Source organism: Panthera uncia, chromosome B1 (assembly GCF_023721935.1).
Source record: "Panthera uncia isolate 11264 chromosome B1, Puncia_PCG_1.0, whole genome shotgun sequence".
Classification (NCBI taxonomy): domain Eukaryota; kingdom Metazoa; phylum Chordata; class Mammalia; order Carnivora; family Felidae; genus Panthera; species Panthera uncia.
Window position 1 is genome coordinate 118474552 of NC_064811.1, and position 25995 is coordinate 118500546.

Consider the following 25995-nt stretch of genomic DNA (forward strand, 5'->3'; position numbering starts at 1 on the left):
AAAAATAAAGAAACCTAAAAAACATTTTTTTAAATAAATAAAACCATTGTTCCTATACTGAGCAAAATATAGTCCCTAAAAATTACAATTTCTAAAGATTAAAAGACTAGTCATTTGGTTGAGAAATCCCTCCTGAGAGAGGGAAGAGTAAAGTTCAATTTCATGCCAGATAATATGTTCCCCAGAGGCCAACTCATTTAATGACAGGCGATTATTCAATCTGGCTGAAATATTACCATTTCTATTTTTATCTCTACTTTTATGTTTCCATGTTGGTCTTTTTCTTTCTTTTCTTTCTTTTTCTTTTTCTTTTATTTTTTTAGCCATTTTCAATTAAGATTTCTAATTAGATTCTAAATTTGAGACATCTCTAGTTGAAACCAAATGGCAAAAGTAGTAATTAAAGGACAGCTGTTTGTAGTCTTTCTGGGGATGAAACAAGGCTTTTTGTTTCTAAGTTACAAAATCCTAGGGAATTCTTCATGTTTTTATCTTACTGTTTTAATAATAGTTAACTGAATTGAAAGATGCTGAATTGATCTAAAAAAGTCAATACTCTTTCCAAGACAGATGCTGAGAACCTCTCTTCTGGAATAAGTTTAGGTTAACTCTAATATTCTGGCTTACTGAAATTTTCATTGTTATAAATACAAAATCTCCACATTTTATACAAAATCAAATAATTCTTTAGGTGCTAAAGTAGGCACTACCCCAAGTCACTTTCCTAACTTGAAGACTTTTTAAAATTATGACAATTTTATAAACCAACAAGAATAAGCATTTTCAATGGAAAGGAATAAGATTCAGAGCAGCTGAGATGCAAAATTTCTCTTATGGTTTTCTTTTGCCTGATTTGAGAGAACAAATATTATTAATACTGACACTGAGAATTATTTAGTAAGACTTTACTCCATAATATTTTCACATGAAAAGTATGATCAAGATTTGAAGCAATTAACCATATAATTCAGGTCGAGAAAAATCTTCTGCCTGAAAAAGCTAAACCACTGAAGCAGACAGATTTTTTTTCTAGCTTGAATCATCTAGATTATAATAAAATTTCTAATATCATTTAATGTGCATAGCCATTAAATAGGTCAAACTACTTAAAAGCAGGCCAGCCTCAGAAGTATAGGGAATCTCTTAAAATGCATATTTCCAAGAAAGAAACTTCTAAAACATTTTCTAGTGTAAACCTGAAAATAGCTTTGGGAAATGACAGATTAAATAAAGGTATACACACACATACATATAGACATAGACATATATGTTTGTTTGGTTGTTTACTATTTATTATAGGTTCTCAAAACCTCTACTGTGTTAAAGCTCCTGAGAGTGTTATAGTACTCAGGCAATTTCAGAATTTCTTGACTCCAAACCATTTTATGCAGAACATGTCACGGAACTAGTGTTCAAAGAAGTGAACATATTGAGGACCTCTCTCCACAATCCTAAAACATTTACGTAGTACTTTGGCAGATGCAGGAAGGTAGGGTTAGATGGCAGATTTAAAAGCATCTATATCCAGAGAACCAGGAGAGAAGGCTAAATGGCATTGCACAGAAATGCCAAGGGCAGAAAGTAGCCAAGCTGACCTGGGACAAAGTCCCCTTACCAAGGCCATTGAGGCCCTATGGGACTAGGCCACTTCCCATACTTAGTTTCATCCAATTATCAATCCGGCTTCCTCTTACTCCTCTCTCTAGCTTTGTGACTTTGGTATAGCTACTTTATCCTCTTACCAATTATTATGTTTATTCATTGCTATTCCATCTTCCTGGGACTCTTCCCTACACTTCAGCTCTTAGTTTAAGTGTCATTTTCCAGAGAAATACCCTCTGTTTAGCAAGTCCACAATAGATTCCTCCCTGTCTCCCAATACTTTCTCCCACAAACTCTGCTATTTCTCTTCATTGCACTTACCACAGTTTTCATTCATATATTGATATTTCCTTATTTATTACATGTCACCTCCACAAGCTCCTTGAGGGCAGCAATGGACCATGCCTGTTTTGTCCTGTAAAATCACCAATTACCCCACAATGAGTGTTTGCCATGTAACAGGCCTTTAATGAATATGTGTTGATTTTATTATTATTATTATTATTATTATTATTATTAAATCCCTTCATATTTATATCTAGGCCTTGCCTAATTGAAACCCTCAAAATTAATTTAATATATGCATAGATATCAATTCCTCTTTAGGATATGGTCAGCCAACTATAACATGCAGTTACACAAAATCTAAGACACCAAGCTGGCACTTTTGTAAAAATATTTTTTTAATGATAGGGGCTATAATTTTGAATTCATTATCAATCTAAATAAACATTATGTGTTAATTACTGAGACCCACAATTATACCTGCTTTGCTGTTGTATTCCACAAATTGCTCTGGCTCTTCTATAATTGCTTTGCTGACTTCAGAGCTCTGTAAAGGACAAAGGACAAAATGTTAGAATGTAGTGTTTCACTGGGAACCTCCCTTGCTAAAGCATACCTGGCTAAAATTTTAATATGTTCATAATGCCCATCATTCCAAACTTGAGGACTTACCATCACAACGTCATGGGACATAGCCTGAGTTACTTGGTTGCCTGAGTTACTCATACCCTGAACATTCCAATGAAAGGTCCATCTTCAGGATTGGCCTTTGGCTAGTTCCTGGAAGATAACCTCTGAGCTCTTGGAATAGTCTGCCTGATAAAAGAGTTTTTGTATGCCTGCGCCTTGGCGGAGTCTGACCAGGTACATTGATGGTGAACACCTGTTTTTTGCTTGGGGGGAAGGGGAGGCTAAAGCCTGAGTAGCTGAGGTTAGTCAGCTGGTGCTGCGTGCTTATGTGACTGACCCCTAATGAAACTACAGGACTGACCTCCATTAAAACTCTAGAGACCGGGGCACCTGGGTGGCTCAGTCAGTTGAGTGTCTGACTTAGGCTCAGGTCATGATCTCACAGTTTGTGGGTTTGAGCCCCGCATCAGGCTCTGTGCTGATAGCCTGGACTGCTTCGGATTCTGTGTCTCCTTCTCTCTCTGCCCCTCCCCCACTCACGCTTTGTCTCACTCTGTTTCTCAAAAATAAATAAATGTAAAAAAAAAAATTAAAAAAAAAACAAAAAAACAAAAAAAAAAACTCTAGAGACCAAAGCTTAGTTGAGCTCCTTCCCTGGCTGACCACACTTCACATGAGTTGTCACACATTGTTCTTGGGAGAACTAAGCACATCCACGTGTGACTCCACTGAGAGGGAACACCTGGAGGTTGGCAGAGGGACTTTGCCTCATGTGCCTTTCCCCTTTGCTGATTGTAATCTGTTTCTTTTCACTGTAATAAATCACGACTATCAGTGTAACAGCTTTTCTGAATCTTGGGAGTTCTTCTAGCAAATCATCAAGCCTGAGAGTGGTCTTGGGGACTTCCCCCATACGTAACCACCCTATGAGGTAGATACTATTATTACCCACCTTTCATGGGCAGAGAAATTGGCAAAGAAGGGTGAGGTAACTCAAAGTCCCATGGCTAATTTAAGTGTCAGTATTTCAATGTGAACCCAATGATCTGGTTCCAGAGACGGAGCATTTTACATATTTTATCAATTATGTCATGTTGTTTGCCAAAATATTTGTTATTATCTGTCATTCAATATGTGTATCAAAAAAATGCCACCTGGTTCTTTTTCTTTTTATCAGGAATAATTTTCACATTGAAAATTTATTAATTATCGAGATTTCATTTTATCTTCCAAGGAGAGAACAATAACTTCTATTGTTAAAGTTGTTCTTTAACCATTCTACTTTAATCAAAGCAAACTTTCCTCCAGTCCTATCAATAATGCAGATGTGACATAAGATTTTCTCATTTACATTCTCATCTATCTCTCCCCATTCTAAATGTTTTTTTTTAATATGAGGCCTGAAAAATACAGAGTCAACTTTGTATCATACCAGGTATTACTTAATTTAGGAAAAACAAAACACCTTATTGTAATTTTTAAGATTTATGATTTTTGTTTAATATTTATTTATTCTTGAGAGAGAGAGAGCACAAGTGGGGGAAGGGCAGAGAGAGGGAGACGCAGAATCTGAAGCAGGGTCCAGGCTCTGAGCTGTCAGCACAGAGTCTGATGCGGGGCTTGAACCCACCAACTGTGAGATCATGACCTGAGCCAAAATTGGACGCTTAACCGACTGAGCCACTCAGGCACTCCACCATTTTTGATTTCTTAAAAATGTTTATTTATTTATTTTGGGAGAAGGGAGGAGGGCAGAGAGAGAGGGAGAGAAAAGATCCCACGGCTCCATGTGGGGCTCAATCCTATGACCGTGATATCATGACCCGAGCCAAAACCAAGAGTCAGACGCTTAACCAACCAAGCTACCCAGGTGCCCCTGAGATATGTAATTATTTGAGTCTAATAGATCTGGAGTTGCTTTTAAGGTAAGTGCTAGATAAAAATAGTTTCAGAATAGGAGAAAGCATGAGGCTTCTGTTGATATTAAAGAAATGCAAACCATCTACTGATTTCTAAACACAAAAGAGAAAAATAATTTACCAATTGTGTAGAAAAGTTGTGAGTTTTCATTCAGGAAGACTTTGCAAAAAAAAAATGCTTTTCTCTAATTTGTCATTGGCATTAGGTGGATGAGGTAGTAGCTTTATTCTAACACTTGAACAAAACTGTAATGTATTCTCTTATCTTTTTTTTTTTTTAACTTGCCCAAGGCTCAACATTGTATTCTGTTGTACATACAGTGGATGCCAGTGTCTTGCTTTTATCACTGAAACATACTGCACATCTCTTGATATTTTGAGGGGTCATTATATCTGCAAAGGTAATGAGTCTACCTTGCCATGTGTACATGCAGAGGTCAGTGTAGTCTCAGATGACCCGTCGTGTCCAAAAAGGTTATTTTGAAACAATTTTCAAAAATACAAAAAGTATACAGAGCAAGGGCAACACTGCACACAGTGATGATGAAATACATCAAACGTAAACTGGATAATTGTGCAAGTCCAAGGAATAAAAGTTTATGATGCAGAAGGACCAACTGTGTTATTTGAGCCCGAGTCTTTCAGATTCATTTTATCTCCATTTATGGTGTTATCACTCATGAACTCTCATCATGTAGCAAGAACCAATATTTACCCAAACCCATCAGAGTGTATGGTCACCTTAAATAAAGATCCTACAGAGTTAATACAGACCAAAAGCCTTAACACAGATCATCACCTTGACAATACATGATAAAGTATGTCATTATGCTTTAATTAGGACATAAAAGTTTGTTTTTAAGTTGAAAATGCAAAATTCTATTTTGAACAACTTCTGGATGTTAAAGTGAATTGAATGTTACTGATTAGAATTAATATATGGTAACATAAAAAATCAGAATAAACTTTATTAGGTTCCACCTTACGCTATAGAGGTTGGTCCTTTCTTTGGTTCCTATCTGCATTCCCTTTGTGGCCCCAAATGATAATTTCATCACTCATATTCTGTCTCCTTCTACCCTAGTGATCTGGTGTGATGGTCACATAGCTAAATTCAAAGCTAGCTATTTCCATGTTGCCCCATGAAAGAAAGCTGGGCTTCAGGTGGCTTGCTGTTGTTCCCAGACAGCCTGGGTGAGTCCAGGTCAAGAGCCCCCATCAGTGAGAGGATTGGGGATATTTTGCCAAAGGCAAGAGCTGAGTGGCATGGAGTTTAGAAAAGATCAGGGAGAGAGCAAGCTGTGTCTGTCAGGAAATTGTATGATATGAAGGTCCTCATCGGTTCTGAAAATCTTACACATCTGTCCCCTAAAAGATCCAGCAGTTAAAAAACAGAGAAACAAAATTGCAAAGTGCCCTCGGGTAACTGCAAAACAGAAAGTAAATACAGGAAGTGAAGAGGAAACCACACAATGTTAATAAAAGCTACCTGTTTTATAGGCTGTTGTAAATATTTAGTTAAGGCCACACAGCTACGAGGAGCAAAACCTGTATTCAAACCCAAACAGTCTGCTTCTTGGACTCATTCTCAGAACCACTAGACTAGGTTGCCTTTCCAGGAAGGCCTTGTGTGCTATGCTAAGGTTAGACCTTGCTTTTCAGGAGATGTTGAAACTATGTAGATTTTATGCAAGGAGATAAGATGATCAAGTTTGTGTTTCAGACAGAATATTGAGAAGCTGTGAGAAATATAGCCTAGAGGAGATTAGAGGGATTAATTCGGGGGCTTTTCCAAAGCTTTAGTAACAGATGACCAAGACCTGATTTAAAGCAGTGGTGATAAGAATAGGAAAGGATGGATCTCGGAGATATTTAAGAGGTAAAGTGGACCTGGTGATTTATTTTTGTGGGCAGTAAAAAGAGATAGTACTTGGTTTCTCTAAAATCAATATAGACATGTACAATATGCAACTTACTGATTTTGTTAGTTTAGAAATTCAACCCTTTAAATTGACTTTTAAGGGTCAATTTTGCTTTTGGGGTCTGCTTTTGCTTTTCTAGTTTTCTGTGTCTTGGCTTGTGGTATCTATGTAAACTAATAGTCCAAATATCTAAATATACACAGAAAATAACCACTAATTAGTACCAATGGAGAGAATCAAATATTTGAGAAATTTTTCAATCCACTGTTCTGTCCAAAAGTGAGTCTTCCAGATACAATGTAACTATGCTCTAATATTAAATCTAAAAAAAAAGCTTCATAGTTGATATACACATAGTTTTTAAAATCTATAATAATTAACTGTCCCTAGAATAGATGTGAAATTTAATTTTACCTCCAAAAGCAAGTTTTCAAAATCTTACTTTTGTCCCAATTCTCATCCCTTATTCTAAAGGCAAAGTAGAATTTAGCAAACAATGAAATTATTGTCAATATGATATTCACATTAACTAAAAAACTACAAAAAAATCCGTTAAAATTAATCAAATGATTCAAGAAAAGTCTCAGGATGCAAGGTGAATTTGTAACAATAACTTTCCACATAATAGCAATAAACAAAGTAAAATTTTCAAAATAAATGAATGCAATTCCCAATAGCATCAATAATCTTGAATCACTACAGCAGTAACAACAAAATCAATAACCTACTTATGAATAATTAGGTAAAGAAAATTATAAAAAGCTATAAAGAGAAATAAGGAACTATAACAAATGCATGAGTAGGAAAGTATTTACAAGATTAATATCACTCCTTCCCAAATTAATTTATATTTTTAGCATAAATCCAATCAAAATTCTAATGGACATAATTTTGGAACCTGTGAACACTTTCTATATTTCATTTGAAGAAAGAGTCATAAATCATAACAAAAAGTATTTTTTTAAGTTTATTTATTTATTTTGAGAAATAGAGAGTGGGGAGAGGGGTAGAGAGAATGGGAAAGAGAGAATCCCAAGCAAGCTCTGTCCTGATAGCACAGAGCCTCATGCGGGGCTCAAACTCACAAACCCCTGAGATCATGACCTGAGCAGAAATCAAAAGTCCTATACTTAACTGACTGAGTCACCCAGGCACCCAACAAAAATTCTGAATATGAATATTAAAGGGAGGTTTTGCTCTAATAATACAATATATTGTTGTGACACATATAACACAGGCAGAATTGGCTAGAAATTATGTACAAGTTAGTAAAATATAAGGAAATAATAAGCAATTATAATTAGGAAAATATAAGCAGTTCTAGAAACACCCTACTTAATGCATTCATTCAACAAATATTTAATGCCTGTCATATACCAAGCATTATGTCCCTTAAAGGGACAACATAATTCCTGCTATCAGAAAGTTTGATGGAAAAAAATTAATAACAATTTTCATTATGGTAGAAATTGAGACAAATGGGCATAGGATTCTATGGATGCATAATATAGGAAGGAAACCTAAATTCGGTGTATGATAAAATGAGCACCACAAATTAATGAGAAGGAAAGGATTTGTTTAATAATGTTGAGATAATTGCCTAACTTTGGAATAAAATCAAATATGTCCCATTAGACATAGATGTAAATTCCAGATGTATCATGGAATTAAATACAAATAAAATGCAACATAAAAAAATAAAAATGGAATGAATTACATGTGTTTTTGAAGAGGTCAACTGTACTTATGAAGCTTATAAGTGCTAAAAGAAAAAAATTAAAGCAAAGCAGATCTGAAATTATTTTGCAACAAATACAATGCACCAAAATCTATCTCTCTATATATATATACTGAATACCAAAACATCAAAGGATACTTCACAGTGAAGAAACAACTCATTAACAAGCGTATGGAAAAACGTTCAACCTTACATTAGGACTCAAGGAAATAACCATTAAGACAATGGTTGACAATATTTCATCTAAAAAATTGGCAAAGAAAAAAATTTCATGCTTAATGCCATGTTGAAATTGCCTTGAATGCCACTTTCCTACAACCTTTATGAGCTCTAAAGGTATTCCCACCCTGTCCCAGAAAATCTAGGAAACATTCTTACCATATATAATTAATATAAAATGCTTATTTGCACTACACCGATTTTAACACCATTAAGTCATAATAACCTTTTGATAAGTGACTATCACATCATCATGATATTACAGGTACCATACCAAGTACCTAGAAGGCATGCAATAAATGTAATGAATGTTGAATAGAAGAATTAATGAGCTTTTTTCTTCATCAATAAAGTAAATAAAAGTGCGGTGCTGGCTTCTCAAAAAAAATGTTTTAGAACTACTGATCAAGTAGTTCTAAATCTGTGTTTTTATAGAATGGAAATAATTTATTTTATTTACTTTTTAATTACAATAATTTATTTTTAGAAAATAATCCTAAATATGAAAACAATTATATACACAAAGACTTACTACAATATGACTTAAAAAGAAAAATGTATAGCCTAAAGATTAAGGAAGAGAAATCTAAAAAATGTTATGTAATATTAATTTGGTGAAATATTACATAATCTTTAAAAAGAAATTTAAAATTCAGGTTTAAAAAGGCTTATGCAAAAATGTTAAATGTAAAAAGCATGTTTTAAAGTTGTATATTTTGTGCTTCAGACTCTGTCTCTCTCTCTCTCTCTCTCTGCTCCTCCCCCACTCATGCTGTGTCTCTGTCCCTGAAATAAATAAATAAACAAACAAACAAACGTTAAAACTTTTTTTTTTTTAAAAAGGGGCTGCCTGGGTGGCTAAGCATCTGACTTCAGCTCAGGTCATGATCTTACAATTTGTGAGTTCGAGCCCTGTGCTGACACCTCAGAGCCTGGAACCTGCTTCAGATTCTGTGTGTCTGTCCCTCTCTGCTCCTCCCTCACTCGTGCTCTGTCTCTCTCTGTCTCTCAAAAATAAACAAATGTTAAAAACATTTTGAAGTTGTATATTTCGGGGGTACCTGGGTGGCTCAGTCAGTCAGGCATCAGACTCTTGGTTTAGGCTCATGTCATGATCATGCAGTTTGTGAGTTCAAGCCCCATGTCGGGCTCTGTGCTGACAGTGCAGAGCCTCCTTGGGATTCTCTCTCTTTCCCTCCCTCTCTCTCTGCCCCTATGGCACTCATGCTCGCTCTCTCTCTCTCTCTCTCTCTCCCTCCCTCTCTCAAAATAAATAAATAAAAAATAAAATTGTATATTTTGTACGTAACAGGTATAGTGTAGCAGGTAAGACAGCAGGTATAGTGTAGCAGGTAAAACCCCATCTTCTCTAATCCTTAACTATCTCTATGAGCAAGTTATTTCACCTATTTAAGCTTCAGTTCCTCATTTATAAAATGGAAATGTAGGAATAATATTGCCTATCTCGAAGTGCTGTTATTTGTAATTAAAAAATCAAATTAGAAAAAAATCAAATTAGAAAATTCAAATAGTGTTAATAGTCTCAATCATACAATAAGCATTCAGTAATTGAAGCTATAGCTTTCATTTTAACTGTTAAATAAAACCAAACCAATGCAAACCAGAAAGGCTAGCTACAATAGTTGGCAGCTATGTGCAATGTGTTGGCAATAGTTTTTGCATGGTGGATTTGGCTGTTCAGAACCTTGGGTACACATTTTCTATGTTTGGGAAATGCCCCACCTTACAAGTTCATACATCACCAGGATGGATGGCCAGAAATCCACTTCCAGCTTTTCCTTACGTGTTAAGAGTCTAAATTATCCCTAATGTGGTATAAGTTAGGGTGGAAGCATGTGTCCGAGGCTTTTCTGATAAGATACTGTTATTCAAGGCTTCAGTTCTGAAGCATGTGATCCACAGAACCTGGAGACCCATTCTAAGAGTTGACATTTCTGATCTCAAGACAGTGGGGGCAGAGGATCTACCATCTGGCTCACATCAGTGATGTGAGTGGTAGAGCCTGTGCCAAAAGCAGGAACTGGAGGTTTGTTGTGGAGTGGTACTCCTTTGGATTTGGGTAGGCTAAAAACTCTGAGCAGGAAGCCCCCATGCCTGGGCCTCTGTTCATTAAGACTTTAATGGGTCCTACACAATTTTGTCTTCATGAGCCCTTCTTCCATCATGCGTGGGTGGGTGCATGTGCACGTGCACACACACATACACAACCTCTCTCTTTCTCTCTGTCTGCAAATAGATGATAGAGAGATAGATAGGTAGATAGAGAGAGAGATAGATGATAGGTAGATGTGCACATGTAATTACAGCTTATGACTACATTGGTATACAGATAAACATAATATTATGTAGCACAATTTTTTCAAAGTAAAAATTCTTTTTTTCTTCAGTTCTTAAAAGAAATTAAAACATTTTAATGGGCCTCTAAAAGCATTGAAGGTCATTGACACTGTGCCCACTATACCTGATAGAAAAGCCAGCCCACCCTATTGCTATCAGATGAATTCTTATAAACTAGCTGATTGGCAGCTATGAAACCTGATTATACAGATGGTGAAACTGCAGTGCAATTTTTACTTTTTTCAACTTTTTTGAGGAATTTTCAACTTCTTTAAAAAAAGCATGTATTACTAAAGAGAAAATGATACATGAAGAAGAAGAAGAAGAAGGAGGAGGAGGAGGAGGAGGAGGAGGAGGAGGAGGAGGAGAAGGAGAAGGAGAAGAAAATCTGGCCAATAATGTATCATCAGTAGGTCATAGCATTAAATGCAAACTTTACATACATATCTCAGAATCTCAAGCTAGAAAGGGACTGTAAATATTATTGTGGAAAAAATGTCACTGAGTCCAATCCCACATGTGCCATTTAAATCACCTCTGACCAAGATGTCATGGCCAATGATACTGGGCTCAGTAGTTCACTATCTCAGGAAGAAAATCAGATATTCTATTTCTTCATAGCTTTGATGGCTAGAAAGTTCTTCTTTAATCCTGAGTCAAAATATATATTTCTGAAGCTTCCTTTTCCCCCCTGAATGTATCTCCAACATCTTAGTATTCTTTATGCTTCCATTTTAAACACCCAATATCAGTGCTTTGGAATCGTTGCATAGTAACCCTGCTCAAAAGACCCTTATATCTACTGCATACTTACTAATTTGATTCTGCATCAGTCTACCATTCTTCTGGGTAGCCTTTGCACCAGAGCAGAGATAGGAATTGCTAAATCAGAGGCACTGTCTCTTCATTCTCTTGAGATCACAAACTCATCATTTCCTTGACTCCCATCAGAGGAAAACAAAGTTACACTGGGCCATAGTTTGGAAACAAATTTGGAACCTAATACAAAATGCAGACATTAGTGTTTGGAAAGGAAAACTTCTCTTGTGATTTGTTTTTCTTGAAGCAGATAACTAAAACAGAATAGTGAAAACTGTATAAACCTGGGAGTCTAGAAATACAGATTCTAAGTCCTGGTTCTGCTACTTATTCCTCTGTAATCCATAAAATCCAAATCTCTCTGTCCCTTTAGGGATGTTTTAGACTCCTAAGATTGATTACTTGACTTCTAATAACGATCCCTAAGTCATTAGCTAAACAAAGAAGTAAAATTAAAATAAAACTGTTGACCAATGTAGCCTCATTTGTATTTAAGATTTCCAGTAACCAGTGAACAGAAGAAGTATTCAGTGGTATTGAAATAAAAAATATACCATTGTTAGCTAGCATCCTGATTGTCATCAGTTATTTTTTTCTGCTCTTGGAACCTTATAGATTCATATGCCCCATCTCACAGAGAAGAGTTGCCATCACCTGAAAAAACACAGAAATACCATGTAGACATAAGTGAAGATAAAACCTATGCCTATATTAACTGAAAATCCTTTCCCTTAATTCACTCATTTGAAAGATACTGGGTTCCTGTATAAGTTATGGTAATGCTTGCTTTTGTAAGAGCTATCCATGAAATCTCAGTCTGGTTTGTATTATCTCATTGATCCAATTTTTGACTGAGGAGGGCATGGAAGGAGGCCTGTTTTATGAAGTCCTTCAGGCACTCATGCTGAAAGAGACTCCATCATCTTGCAGGCAAGTGGCTTAGTCACCCTGAATATGGAAATCCAACAGGGAAATGAGGACAGAGAGACAATGATGATCACATGAGAGCCTTTTATGGGCCAGGTCTGGAAGTGTCACATGATTCCCCTGGGTGAAAGTGGGTTGAGCAGTCATAACTCTATACCTTGGGATGGAACCAAGATCTCTGATGGACAGCTGACCATCTCCATCACAGTCCACTATGAAGATTTTATGAGGCTCAATTAGTCCAAGGAACGTTGCATACATTTGTCTATACCAATGGTAGATACATAAATAATGAAGAAAGTAAAACAAATGATTTGGTAATAAAGACTTTGGCATCAAGAATAGTTGAAGACAAGAGGATAATCAGAATGTGGTTATAGCCTGCCCGCACATTAGGGAGGACAGACAACGGGCCCAGGAGAAATGTAGTTCTGTGTGGGAATTATCAGAAACATCTTCAAGGCAAAAGTCATATTAGAAAAGGGAATTTCTAGGGTTGTTATTTTCACTGTCATATGATAAAATATACATATGCTCCTCAGGCTGGAGTACAGGATATTTTCTATGTGGATTTTGTCTCAGCCATTATTAAAATGGCTTTTGTTTTGTGGCTTCTGCAAATGTCCTCTGTCTGGAGGCACCTTTCATTAGGTGGTTACCTGTTGGAACTTTACCAACCCAACAAACCCTTGTCATATATATGCCAGGAAGAATATTGTCTCCCCTTGGAACTCTCATATTATTTATGTTATGGTGGCTTGTTATGTGGTTATTTATTTATATGTTGTTATATTAATTTACTTTTTCTGACTACACACATTGTAACTTAAAGTGTTATTGAGTGAATAATTGAAATGGTGAACTGATTTATACATTAAACAAGTTCTTTTTAAACATGTTGTACCAGAATTGCTCGGGGATTCGAGTCTCAGTCAGTATAATTGGGGCATTTTGCATTTCTGAAAAGCTCCCAGATGATTTGATTTCATCAGCTTTGGGAAAACAGATGACTAAGTCTACTGAATCTGAGGTAAAATTGTTAAGTCACATTTTAGACAAAAACACAAAGAGATCAGTGGTTTTAATTACCTCAAATACATTGATAGGCATATGATTTTAGCACTGGAAAGTTTAGAGAGGACTGGGATCTATTTCCTGGGAAAAGTAAATAAAACTTCTCAAGAAGGGAACATCTATCTATTTCATTTTTTGTATCCTAGTGCATAGGAAGTAGTAGAATAGATGACTATGAGTGAGTTCCAAAGTAACCATCATCACAGTAACATCACCTTTAGTACTGTCATACGAGTGAGGAAACAAAAGAAATAGTTAAGTATTAGAGAAAAAGACAGATGGCAGAAATATGTGGGCATTAGTTGGGAAATCATTTTAAATTAAAATAGAGAAAGTCAATAGCCTACAGGAATCCTAGTGATTGCTTACCAAGTCCCTTACTACAAGCCCAGAAAAAAAAATGCATGCTGGGGATTAAAATTACAGGCATGTATAATATAGGAAAACAATAATATTGGAAAAGAAAAGGTACCTATTTTTGTTATTTAAAGTTCAACCAGCTCTATTAATTTTGAGAAAATACAGCGTTCAAATTTTGCTCTTTTGAATAGCTTCGTGCACAAGCAAGACATACTACCAGTCAAATGCCATAAACTGTCACCTGTTAAAAATCATCTTTCAAAAAATGGAAGGACAGGCAGAGTGAGGATGACAGGAAAGCCCTCAAAAGAGCCAATAGATCCAGTAATATCTGGGAATAAAATGGTTTCCCCCCAAACAACTTGTAAGATTACTTTTTAAGAAATGTCAAAACAAATAAAAACACATTTTAAAGAACATATCAAAGAAAAAGAGCCAGCTACAGACTCCGTGAATTCATGATTATGGTCCAACAAAGAGAACACTTAGGATTTAAGGTCAAAACAAAACAAAACAAAACAAAAGGACAGACATAAACTGATAGGCTGCTTCCTTTGAAAGGTAAGATTTGAGGAGACACCACACATTATCTGCACTTCTAATCTACCATTTCAGAAGTGCAGAATAAAATAATATACAAGTTATAATTTGTGGATTATACAAAAATCTAATGATATAAGTTAGCGTTTTTAAGCATTTATATATTCAAGGGCTGTGCCTTAAAACACTCATTATTATTTATCTTTGCTTTAGTTGTTTCCAAATTAGATAGGGCTGACTAAAGTCCAATAGATCAAGGCCAAACAAAGAGGGTCAAGAACTAAGAAGAGACCACAGTGACTTCTCCTAAAGGAGATGGGACCTAGGAAGCTATTGAGATACATGCTCTTACAGAGTTCTTAATGTGTGCAATAGGGAAACCATGACTTGAAAATCCACATGGTTCCATAAAGAGATTCAGAAGCTTGGGTTATGTTTGAGCAGCAGAGATGCAGAGATCAGTGTCAAAAATTCAGAACATTACTGGGTTGAGTTTCAGTGTGGCTCCATGATTGTAGACTGAAAGGCTGGTACTGAAGTTCCCTGAAACCATGCTGTGCCAGAGCAGCTGATCCAGTCCGTGAGGTGACCCCCAAATCTACATTTAGTGGCATTCCCTTATTAGCCTGAATTTAGCCATGGTGAGAGTATTTATACCTTGAAAATGGACCAACACTAAAAATTTGGACTTTTGTTTTCTAGAGAGCCAGTTTCTCAGCACACTACGGCCCTACAGAGACATTTTCAAGACTTCTACGTATTAGGACTCTAAGAGAACGAATTAAAGGAGACATACTAAATAAAATCCAAAGAGGATAATGATAGAGCTCTGAACCTAGATTAGATGTTGTCTAATTATATGATAAAATACCTCTGAGATAGTTATCCTATTCAGGGAGGTAAAGATAATTAAAATTTGCATGAATATGAGATGTGTTTGGTAGATCCAGCGATAGATGACTTCATATCTCTCACTACAGGAGTCTCTCTAACAAAAATTTCAGAAGAGTATGTTAGAAAAACAAATTCCTGGACCAAAATCAAAAGGAAGAAGATACTCAGATGCAGCCATAGGTACCTGTGCGACACAAAATAGAGAACAAAAGGGACCAATTTAAGAAGCAAATTAAACTGTTTAATCCTCATCTGAACCTTCCACCCAAGTGTAAGAGAACAACAGAGACAAATCACTCTCATTTAAAAAAAAAAAAAAAAAACAAAAAAAAAAAACAAAAAAAAAAAACAGGCAGAAGAGGTTCCGGTTCAAGCCAGTGACATAGGAAAACTCTGAACTCACCTCCTTAACAGAATGCACCAAATTGCACCTATTAATAGAATAGTTTCTCCTGAAGAAGAACAGAGGTCTGACCAAACAGCTACTGAACAACGAAAGATAGAACAGATAAAGAGAAACCAAGAGAACAGCAAGAGAGATGAAGATACATAACAAAGGAACCCCTCCCCCACCCCTGATGTTGTGAATAGCATGGGGGGTGGGGGATAGTACAGAAAAAAATAAAAGCCAAGGTTTAAAAGAGCAACTAGCATATAAAAGAGAACACTAGAACGCTGCCAATTGGCAGGGGAGCTGCAGGCAGGTTCTTCAGGTCAGAGGGACTGTAGAACCACTGGGTTTACATTCCCATTCCACTTTAAAAGCTAAGATCTGAGCCAGGTCTGGACACCATAAGTGGGCAAGTCCAGTTGTCTCAGTGAGCTTGCAACTTCAGCAGCCCCAGGTCCACAAACCCACACCATCTCTACCCATGCTGGGGCACAGAAAATGAAGCCAGAATTTGAAAGGGCTGAGGAGCTATGGGAATGCTCTCCCTCACTCCTCCTAAAAAGCCCAGACCAGAGCAGGGCTGGACACACTAAGGGGCAGGTTTGAACATCATAGTTAGTGGGTCCCAATGCCATAAATGGCTGATCAGATCATCACAGAAATCTTGCCACTTTAGCAAGCTCAGAGTCCACAACCCACACTGGTCCTAGCCACACTAAGACACAGGAAAAAAAAAAAAAAGCTGAAGTTTAAAAGAGCCAAGGAACTGTAGGAATGCTCTCTGCCCACTACCTGAAAAGCCCAGACTACAGCAAGGTCCAGCTCATAGTGAGCCAGCAAAAGTCACCAAGCATACAGTCTGCATAGTGGGACACCCATTATGAAAGACCACTCCTTCAACTTTAGGAAAAGTAGCTGTTTTGCCTAATCCATAGAAACAAACACAAAAAGTCAAGCAGAATAGGGAGACAGAGGAACGTACTCCAAAAGAAAGAACAAGAAATAATCTTGGAAAAATAATTAAATGAAACAGAGATAAGCAATATACCTGATAAAGAATTTTTTTGTTTATTCGTTTATTTTTTTTAAACATAATTTTTGCTCAAGTTAGCTAAGTGTGCTCTTGGTTTCAGGGGTAGATTCCCATGATTCATTGCTTATATGCAACACCCAGTGCTTATCCCAACAAGTGCCCTCCTCAACGTTCATCACCCATTTTCCCCTCTTCCCTGCCACCTCCTATCAACCCTCAGTTTGTTCTCTGTATTTAGGAATCTCTTATGGGTTTGCTTCCCTCTTTGCTTGAAACTATTTTTCCCCTTCCCTTACCCCATGGTCTTCTGTTAAGTTTCTCAAGTTCCACATATGAGTCAAAACATATGATATCTGTCTCTTTCTGACTGACTTATTTCACTTAGTATAACACCCTTCAGTTCCATCCACATTGTTGCAAATGGCAGGATTTCATTCTTTCTCATCGCCAAGTAGTATTCCATTGTATATATAAACCACATCTTCTTTATCCGATCATCAGTTGGTGGACATTTGGGCTCTTTCTATGATTTGGCTATTGTTGCAAGTGCTGCTATAAACATTGGGGTACAAGTGTCCATATGAATCAACACTCCTGTATCTTTTGGATGAATTCCTAGTAGTGCTATTGCTGGATCATATGGTAGTTCTATTTTTAATTTTTTGAGGAAACTCCACACTGTTTTCCAGAGCTACTGCACCAGTGTGCATTCGCACCAACAGTGCAAGAGGATTCCCGTTTCTCCACATCCTCGCCAATATCTGTGTTTGTCTGAGTTTTTAATTGTAGCCAATTCTGACAGGTGTGAGGTAGTATTTCAGTGTGGTTTTGATTTGTATTTCCCTGATGATGAGTGATGTTGAGCATCTTTTCATGTGTCTGTTGACCATCTGGATGTCTTCTTTGGAAAAGTGTCTATTCATGTCTTCTGCCCATTTCTTCACTGGATTATTTGTTTTCCAGGTGTTGAGTTTGGTAAACTCTTTACAGATTTTGGATACTAATCCTTTATCTAATATGTCTGATATGTCATTAGCAAATATCTTCTCCCATTCTTTCAGCCGCCTTTTAGTTTTGTTGATTGGTTCCTTTGCAGTGCAGAAGCTTTTTATCTTGATGAGACCCCAATAGTTCATTTTTGCATTTATTTCCCTTGCTTTCAGACACGTGTCAAGTAAGAAGCTGCTGTGGTTGAGGTCAAAGAGGTTGTTGCCTGTTTTTTCCTCTAGGGTTTTGATGGTTTCTTGTCTCACATTTAGGTCTTTCATCTATTTTGAGTTTGTTTTTGTGTATGGTATAAAAAAGTGATCCAGTTTCATTCTTCTGCATTTTGCTGTCCAGTTTTCCCAGCACTATTTGTTAAAGAGACTGTCTTTTTTTCCATTGGATACTCTTTCCTGCTTTGTCAAAAATTAGTTGGCCATACATTTTTGGGTCTAATTCTGGGTTCTCTATTCTATTCCATTGGTCTATGTGTCTGTTTTTTGCCGATACCATACTGTCTTGATGGTTACAACTTTGTTTAGAGGCTAAAGTCCAGGATTCTGATACCTCCCACTTTGCTTTTCTTTTTCAAAATTACTATTTGGGGTCTTTGTGGTTCCATATAAAATTTAGGATTGTTTGTTCTAGCTTTGAGAAGAATGGTGGTGCAATTTTGATTGGGATTACATTGAATGTATAGACTGTTTTTGGAAGTATTGACATTTTAACAATATTTGTTCTTCCAGGAACCTTTAAAAACCTCTAAAAATATATAGGTTTTTCTTTACAGAAACCATTTTCTTTTAAAAATCATACATCTTAAAACACAAAATTAATGTAAGTGCATGGTAAAATAAATGAAACAAAGGTAAAATATGCAAAATAAAATTATTTCTCCATGATAAAAAAGGAAAGAAAGAAAGAAAGACCATCTCATTTAAAATTGCACCAAAAAGAATAAAATACCTAGGAATAAATTTAACCAAAGAGGCAAGAGACCTGTATTCTGAAAACTATAAACATTCATAAAACAAACTGAAGATGATACAAGCAAATGTAAAGATATTCTATGCTCATGGATTAGAAGAATTAATATTGTCAAAATCTTCATATTACCCAAGCAACCTATATATCCAATGTAAGCCCTATGAGAATACCAATAGTATTTTTCACAAAATAGAGCAAATGATACCAAAATTTGTATGAAGACCTCAAATAACCAAATAAACCCTGAGAAAGAACAAAGCTGAAAGTATTATAATTCTGGATTTCAAGATATACTACAAACCTGAAGAATCAAAACAGTATGGTACTGGCACAAAAACAGACACATAGATCATAGATCAACAAAACAAAATAGAGACCCCAGAAATAAAACCATGATTCTTTCTTCAATTTATCTCACTGACAAAAGAGGCAAGAATATACAATGGAAAAAGATAATCCTTTCAATAAATGGTGCTGGGAAAACGGGACAGCTACATGTAAAAGAATGAAACTGAACCACTTTTAACACCATACACAAAAATAAAATCAAAATGGATTAAAGACTTAAATATGACACCTGAAAACACAAAAATCCTACAAGGGAACACAGGCAGCAATTTTTCTGACATAAGCCATAGCGACATTTTTCTAGATATGTTTCTGAAGGCAAAGGAAACAAAAGTAAAATTAAACTATTAGGACTACATCAAAAATAAAAAGCTTTTGCACACAAAAGGAAATAATCAACAAAACTAATGGGAGAACCTGCTGAATTGGAGAAGATATTTGCAAATGATATACCTGATAAAGGGTTAATATCTAAAATGTATAAAGAACTGATACAACTCAACACCAAGAAGATAAACAACCAAATTAAAAATGGGTAGAGGACCTGAATAGACATATTTCCAAAGAACACATTTGGATGGTCAACAGACACATGAAAAAATGCTCAACATCACTAATCATCTGGGAAATGCAAATCAAAACCACAATGAGATGTCACCTCATCCTGTTAGAATGGACACAATCAAGAAGATAAGAAACAACACTCATGCACTGTTAGTGAGAATGTAAATTAGTAGAGCACTGTGTAAAACAGTATGAAGTTTCCTCAAAAAATTAAAAATAGAAATACCATATGATCCAATAATTCCACTATTGGGTGTTTACCCAGGGAAAATGAAAACACTAACTCATAAAGACATGTGCAACCCTATGTTTATTGTAGCATTATTTAATATAGCCAACACATGGAAGCAACCTAAGTGTCCATCAATATATGAAGATAAGCTATAAAGGAAGTGTGAAATTGTGTCATTTGAGACAACATGGATGGACCTACACAGTACTATACTAAGTGAAAAAAGTCAAACTGAGAAAGACAAATACCATATGATTCTATTCATAACTGGAATTTTTAAAAGTAAACAAAAAGCAAAGGCAGCACTATAAATACAGAGAACAAACTGATGGTTGTCAGAGGGGAGGGGCTGGGCAGTTGGACAAAATGGGTGAAGGAGAGAGTGTAGACACAGGCCTCCAGTTATGAGATGAGTAAGTCATTAGAATAAAAGGCAGAGCACAAGGAATATAGTCAGTGTTGGATGCTAGGGTGGTTCAGTCAGATGAGCATATGACTTTTGATTTCATCTCAGGTCATGATCTTAAGGTCCTGAGATCAAGCCCTGCATCAGGCTCCATGCTGTGCATAGAGTCTGCTTGAGATTCTTTCCCTCTCCCTCTGCCCCTGCCTGGCTTGCGTGCTTACATATGCGCGTGCTCTCTCTCTCTCTCTCTCTCTCTCTCTCTTTCAAAAAATAAAAATAAAAGGAATACAATCAGTGATATTGTAATAGAGGTGTAATGGAACAGATGGTACCTATATTTGTGATGAACATAGAATAATATATAAACTTGTCAAATCACTAAATTGTACACCCTGAAACTAATGTAACATTGTGTGTTGACTATACTAAAATTAAATATGTATATAAAGACATGTGCATCATGATTTCCCTAGGTCCTAGTCAAGTTTGTAGACTTGAAGTCTGTAGTTTATAGACTAATGTAATGCCATGCACATATTTTGGATCAAACTGAAAAGTAAGGAGCTAACACAGAATTAATATAACTATATGATTACAGGCAGTGGGGAAGGACACATGCTCTAAAGTGATGAGCAACAACCTGAATTTATTTGTAAAATTCAGGAATACTCACTAGTGATTCTTAGAAATTCTTGGAGGGAGACCAAAATTTCTTGAATAGAATGGGGACTCAAGATTATTGCTCCTTGGATACCAAAGGAAAATGTGGTACCAAAAATATGACTTTTACTCATAGAATCTAGGGCTTTAACAGAGCCATGATGCAATCTGGGAATCTCTAGACTATTTCTCTTGGGAATATGAATCTTAGTGATGGAGCAGTTAATAAGAATGAGAGAACTTTGGGCATCATAACAGGGTTACAGTAAAAATACTGGAAATTTTTTCCCATCCTAGAACATCATGTATAGTTCTTATCACTGTACCTTAAGAAAAGTACTTAAAACTTAAAAAGAGCCAGAAAACAGCACCTAAAGCCATCAGGTGAGTGATGTATGAGGGCTGCCATATACAGTCAGATTAAAATGGAAAGTTTTTTCCAATGTGGAAACAGAAGCTGATAAATAATTGCAACATAAAAAAGAGCAGCTTAAAAATCAATATAATTTACCAATGTAATATAGATTTGTTCAACAAGTTTCAGAGTACTAGGGCAAAAAGATGTGCTTTAAGTAAGATTATCAGTATTTTATTAATACCAATTAGAAATTCATAGAATTCAATAGAAATTCATTCTGGCAATATAGAGACATTACATAAGAATTTATCAAATTTATGAAGAAGTAAGCCACAAACAATTATTAAAAGAAATCTTAGATATAGTCTATCTTTACAGTTGAAAGTCACAACTTCTAATAATTATGCCTTAACACATCCACTGGCAATCAAACACTAGAATTAGAAGACCCAAAGTATATCACCAATTAAATTCCAGAATATTATAAAATATTTTTAATGTTTATTTATTCAACATTAGAGAGAGACAGAGTGTGAGTGGGGGAGGGCAGAGAGAGAGAGTGAGACACAGAATCTGGAGCAGGTTCCAGGCTCTGAACTGTCAGCACAGAGCCTGACAGGGGGCTTGAACTCATGAGCTGTAAGATCATGACCTGAGCCAAAGTCAGCTGCCCAACCAAATGAACCACCCAGGTGCCCCTATTCCAGAATATTTTTAAAAACCAATTTAACAATAACTGATAACTAATTTCATAAGATAAAAACATCAGTAAATTAAAGAATTCCTTAGAAAAAGGCATCTTTTGGGGCATCTGGGTGGCTCTATCGGCTAAGTGTCCAACTTTGGCTCAGGTCATGATCTTGTGTTTCATAGATTCGAGCCCTGCATTGGGCTCTGTGCTGACAGTTCAGAGCTTGGAGCCTGCTTCAGATCCTATTTCTCCCTCCCTCTCTGCCCCTCCCCTGCTCACTCTCTGTCTCTCTCACTCTATCAAAAATAAATAAACATTCAAAAAAAAAAAAAAAAGGAAAAGGAAAAGGTCTCTTTGTTCAGATATTATGGAAACAATTGCAATTTAGGGGTCTTATATTTAGTTGTTGATTAATAGTGATTTCTACTATAAAAAGAATTAGCAATCAAGGGGGAACTGAAGTTATCAGAATGTTAATTTGTAATTTGGGGTACTAAAGCAGAGATACTTGCCTGCCTATCAGAGAATCTTTGTTCTGTATGAGATTTCAAGAAATTAGTCTGCTCCTTTATAGGAGACTTCAGAGAAGTCATAAACACATACATTTTTTAACTTGACACTAAGGGAGATACTACATTACTTTGATAGAGGAGACTGTGAACTCAAGTCAGAGAGAGCAAAGCAGTAAAAATCCAGGCATAGTCTCAATCTTCATTTAAATGTTTTCGGGAGCACCTCACTGGAGTGGGGATTGTCTCATTTAGAAAGAAAACAAAACAAAAAACCTGTATTTAACTTTTAATTTTTTTAATGTTTATTTATTTATTTTTTTTAATTTTTTAACGTTTATTTATTTTTGAGACAGAGAGAGAGAGCATGAACGGGGGAGGGTCAGAGAGAGGGAGACACAGAATCTGAAACAGGCTCCAGGCTCTGAGCTGTCAGCACAGAGCCCCACGCGGGGCTGGAACTCACGGACCGTGAGATCATGACCTGAGCCGAAGTCGGCCGCTTAACCCACTGAGCCACCCAGGCGCCCCGGTGTTTATTTATTTTTGAGAGAGAGAGGGGGCAGGGAGAGCAGGGGAGGGGCAGAGAGAGAGGGAGGCACAGGATCTGAAGCAGGCTCCAGGCTCTGAGCTGTCAGCACAGAGCCCTACACAGAGCTTGAACTCGCAAACCATGAGACCATGACCAGAGCTGAAGTCAGATGCTTAACCAACTGAGCCACCCTGGCACCCCTCAGGTATTTAACTTTTAGACTGATAGTCTATATCTCTGAACTACAAAAACCCAATGTATAACATTCATTCAAAGGGAGATTTGTAAAAAAAACAAAAAACAAAAAACCAAAAACAAAACAAAAAAAAGGGAGATTTGTTTTCCAAAATCTGAGTTTTCATAAACATCACAAAGATTAATACTCCTTCATCATTTGAGAAGGAAAATAATTTATTTTTCATAATATAAGACATTACCTAATTTGATCTTCAAGACAGTCCTAGAATGGGTAAGAGTAGGTAACATGATTTCTATTTTATAAAAGAAAAAAGTAAATCTCTAAGAACTAGCAAATATATCAGTAACTTCCTATTTTTCAATGTCCACTGTATGATCTGGTTTAATTGGAGACTTAGCTAGGTTAAGGAATTGAGATTTGAATGGATCTGTCTGATTCTAAACCCATGCTCTTAACCCACTATATTTTAGATTTCTTGTCCAAGGTAACATGCATTTACTACTAGAGCTAACAATTACGCTCCCGAACTAGTGTTCTTCTTGATTATACAAATTGCCTCCCACATCTATCCACAACTAAACAGCAGTGTGAATAAGGCTGGCAATGGCTAGCCATTCACTGAATTATTTTCCCTTTGTTTGTATGCACACACCTAGACTACACTTCCCAGCCTTCTGTGCAATTACGCATGGCCACATGACTGAGATCTGGTTGACAGCATGTAGATAGATGCTTTGTACATGTATTACAGACTGGGCCTAATAATTCTCCCATACTCTCCTCCTTGTTCTTCCCCACAAAAGGAAAGATCTTGTTTCCCTACATTACCATATATTTGAAGGCCTTCTACCTATCAAGAATGGTCAGATTGCAATTCGTATGGAAAGAAGAAATAAATTTTTATTCCCATGAGCCACCAAAATTTTGGAACTTCCAAAGGGATTGTATCATTTCATGCTCCCACTAGCAAAGTATGAGAAGTCCAATTATTTCACATTATTACCAACATTTGGTGCTATTCATCTTTCTAGTATTAGATATTCAATCCATATGTAGTGATAAATGTGGCTTTAATTTGCATTTTCCTGATAACTTATAATTTTAAGCATTTTCTATGTTCATAACCCATTTGTTATTTGTTCATTTGAAACTATTCCAACCTTTTCCCTATTTTTCACTGGGAAATTTGTCTTTTCATTATTATGTGATAGCAGTGTTTATATTCTGGATATAATCTCTTATCAAATATATTTTTGTTGGAATACTTTTTTGTCATGAATATTTTCTTCCTATATATGACTTGCCATTTCATTTTCCTAATGGTATTTTTCAAATAGAATACATTGTACACATTTTTAAAATCCAATTATCTGTTTTTCTTTTTATAGCTTGTGTGGTTTTTTTTTTAGCATATATTAGAAATCGTTTCCTGAACAAGTTCATGAGACAAGTCTACTTTGTTTGCCTTTAGAAGGTTTATCTAGAATATAGCCCATCTAGTGAGAGTAAGAGCTGGTGTCATTCTATTACCTAAATTTATCCATTTCCAACAACATTTATTGCAAAGAATTTTCTAAATGATTGCCTTGGCACCTATATCAAAAATTAATTGACCGTTACATGTAGGTCTATTTCTGGACATTCTATTTTATCTATTGACCTATTTGTCTAAATGTATGCCACTAGATGCTGTCTGGAACTTAATAACATTATAGTACATCTTAAAATTAGGGACCATAAATCCCCCAACTTTGTTCTGTTTCAAGAGGTTTTGTCTATTCTAGGTCTTGTGTATTTCCATATAATTTTAGTATCAATTTGTCAATTTCTACCTCCAAAGAAGTCTTCTGGGATTTTAATTGGGATTGCATTTAATTTATAGAGCAGTTTTGGGAGAAAAGACTTCTTAATTGAGTTCTTTAATCTATAAATATAGTTTAAAGATTTTCTTTAAATTCTGTAAACAAAATTTTATAATTTTCATTCCAGAAGTCTTATACATATTTTATTAAAAATCCCTGAATATTTTATTTTGGGGAATGCTTTTATAAATAATGCATCCAAAATGTATCTTTTTTTTTTTCTTTTTAGAGAGAGAAAGCCCAAGATGGGGAAAGAGGCAGAGAGAGAGAGACCGAGAACCTTAAGCACACTCCATGCTCAGTGCAGAACCCAATACGGGGCTCTATCCCACAACCCTGGGATCGTGACCCGAGCCAGAATCAATAGTTGGACCCTCAACCAACTTAGTCATCCAGGTGCTTTAAATAACACTTGATCTTTAAGGAAATCCTCCATTTTATTTAAAATTTCCCACTTTTTGTAACGTTCTTTTATATTTTTCTTAATATCTTTAGGATGTGTATTATTATCCCGTCTTTCAAATCCAATGTTTGTAATTTGCACTTCTCTTTTCTTGATCAGTCTTGTTAGAGGTTTATCAATTTGATTAATCCTTTGGAAAAAAACATTCCTAGCCCTTTAACTTTTTGTCTCTTTTTATTTCATTGATTTCCTGACTTATTATTTCTTTTCTTCAACCTTGGTTTTAATTTTCTCTCCTTTGGTTAGCTTTTTTTTTTTTTTTAAGACTGTTTACTTTTTTTATTTTGAGAGAGAGAAAGAGAGAGTGCATATGTGAGTGGGGGAGGGGCGGAGAGAGAGGGAGAGAGAAAATCCCAAACAGGCTCTGAGCTGTCAGCAAAGAGCCCACCTTGGCTCTGGAAAGTCCGGGGGACTGTTAACCAACTGAGCCAGGCACCCCTCCCTTTTTAAGCTTCTTAATGTGAAAATTTAGGTTACTAATTTGAAGTG

General features: G+C 36.0%; 1 protein-coding gene across 8 annotated transcripts in view; it reads right to left on the minus strand.

Annotated features, from left to right (window-relative positions):
* INPP4B (inositol polyphosphate-4-phosphatase type II B) overlaps positions 1-25995 on the minus strand; it is a 755730-nt gene that overhangs the window by 386059 nt on the left and 343676 nt on the right. For 3 of the 8 annotated variants that reach the window (XM_049632227.1, XM_049632221.1, XM_049632228.1), the window contains exons 2-5: positions 12047-12146; positions 11488-11672; positions 2368-2434; positions 1924-2017 (exon numbers count right to left, since the gene is read on the minus strand). The gene's annotated coding sequence lies outside the window, so the exon portion shown is untranslated. The remainder of the gene's footprint in view (positions 1-1923; positions 2018-2367; positions 2435-11487; positions 11673-12046; positions 12147-25995) is intronic. The other 5 variants (XM_049632223.1, XM_049632224.1, XM_049632225.1 and 2 more) reach the window with 3 other exon arrangements.